Here is a 2,500-nt window from a genome sequence, read left to right as displayed (position 1 = left end):
AACCTCTAGAAAAATAAGAACTTTCCATCCTCCAAATTTGGTGAATTTACACCGTGCCGATTTTTTTTGACGATTTTTTTACCGCCCGGAATGCCGGAAATTCAAAAAAAATGAAAAACGGAGCAAACCTGCAATTTTTGACCTGGATTTTTTTGTGCAGCCTTCACATAATATTACCAAGGTTCCCTCAAAATTTCACGAAAAATGCACGAGCCAATTCTGAGATATGAAAATTTGGCTCCTCCGTTGCAACGCTCCGAGCCATCGTTGCAACGGCGGGTGCCTCCGTGGGGGGCGGGGGAGCCCGGCGGCACACCACAACCACAACGTGCTTGCTAGTGTGCCTAGGGGATGGCAAGGCAACGTGCATCTTGCTGGCATTGCGCCCAGCAAGCCTTTGGGCAACTCGAGTTTCAGCATCACGACACCCCTCCCCCCTATAATAGGCTGCCGAGCCATTACGAAAGTGCCACGGGTAGACGTCCTTTTCCGTGAGGAGACATACTAAAGGAAAGTGCTCTAGAGGTCGAATTTTGACGCCGTTTTTTGCAACAACCTCTAGAAAAATAAGATCTTTCCATCCTCCAAATTTGGTGAATTTACACCGTGCCGATTTTTTTTGACGATTTTTTTACCGCCCGGAATGCCGGAAATTCAAAAAAAATGAAAAACGGAGCAAACCTGCGATTTTTGACCTGGATTTTTTTGTGCAGCCTTCACATAATATTACCAAGGTTCCCTCAAAATTTCACGAAAAATGCACGAGCCAATTCTGAGATATGAAAATTTGGCTCCTCCGTTGCAACGCTCCGAGCCATCGTTGCAACGGCGGGTGCCTCCGTGGGGGGCGGGGGAGCCCGGCGGCACACCACAACCACAACGTGCTTGCTAGTGTGCCTAGGGGATGGCAAGGCAACGTGCATCTGGCTGGCATTGCGCCCAGCAAGCCTTTGGGCAACTCGAGTTTCAGCATCACGACTCCCCTCCCCCCTATAATAGGCTGCCGAGCCATTACCAAAGTGCCACGGGTAGACGTCCTTTTCCGTGAGGAGACATACTAAAGGAAAGTGCTCTAGAGGTCGAATTTTGACGCCGTTTTTTGCAACAACCTCTAGAAAAATAAGAACTTTCCATCCTCCAAATTTGGTGAATTTACACCGTGCCGATTTTTTTTGACGATTTTTTTACCGCCCGGAATGCCGGAAATTCAAAAAAAATGAAAAACGGAGCAAACCTGCAATTTTTGACCTGGATTTTTTTGTGCAGCCTTCACATAATATTACCAAGGTTCCCTCAAAATTTCACGAAAAATGCACGAGCCAATTCTGAGATATGAAAATTTGGCTCCTCCGTTGCAACGCTCCGAGCCATCGTTGCAACGGCGGGTGCCTCCGTGGGGGGCGGGGGAGCCCGGCGGCACACCACAACCACAACGTGCTTGCTAGTGTGCCTAGGGGATGGCAAGGCAACGTGCATCTTGCTGGCATTGCGCCCAGCAAGCCTTTGGGCAACTCGAGTTTCAGCATCACGACACCCCTCCCCCCTATAATAGGCTGCCGAGCCATTACGAAAGTGCCACGGGTAGACGTCCTTTTCCGTGAGGAGACATACTAAAGGAAAGTGCTCTAGAGGTCGAATTTTGACGCCGTTTTTTGCAACAACCTCTAGAAAAATAAGATCTTTCCATCCTCCAAATTTGGTGAATTTACACCGTGCCGATTTTTTTTGACGATTTTTTTACCGCCCGGAATGCCGGAAATTCAAAAAAAATGAAAAACGGAGCAAACCTGCGATTTTTGACCTGGATTTTTTTGTGCAGCCTTCACATAATATTACCAAGGTTCCCTCAAAATTTCACGAAAAATGCACGAGCCAATTCTGAGATATGAAAATTTGGCTCCTCCGTTGCAACGCTCCGAGCCATCGTTGCAACGGCGGGTGCCTCCGTGGGGGGCGGGGGAGCCCGGCGGCACACCACAACCACAACGTGCTTGCTAGTGTGCCTAGGGGATGGCAAGGCAACGTGCATCTGGCTGGCATTGCGCCCAGCAAGCCTTTGGGCAACTCGAGTTTCAGCATCACGACTCCCCTCCCCCCTATAATAGGCTGCCGAGCCATTACCAAAGTGCCACGGGTAGACGTCCTTTTCCGTGAGGAGACATACTAAAGGAAAGTGCTCTAGAGGTCGAATTTTGACGCCGTTTTTTGCAACAACCTCTAGAAAAATAAGAACTTTCCATCCTCCAAATTTGGTGAATTTACACCGTGCCGATTTTTTTTGACGATTTTTTTACCGCCCGGAATGCCGGAAATTCAAAAAAAATGAAAAACGGAGAAAACCTGCGATTTTTGACCTGGATTTTTTTGTGCAGCCTTCACATAATATTACCAAGGTTCCCTCAAAATTTCACGAAAAATGCACGAGCCAATTCTGAGATATGAAAATTTGGCTCCTCCGTTGCAACGCTCCGAGCCATCGTTGCAACGACGGGTGCCTCCG

The sequence above is a fragment of the Arachis ipaensis genome, chromosome B7, assembly GCF_059453495.1.
Source record: "Arachis ipaensis isolate K30076 ecotype BB chromosome B7, ASM5945349v1, whole genome shotgun sequence".
Lineage (NCBI taxonomy): Eukaryota > Viridiplantae > Streptophyta > Magnoliopsida > Fabales > Fabaceae > Arachis > Arachis ipaensis.
Note: the sequence above shows the minus strand (reverse complement) of the source record.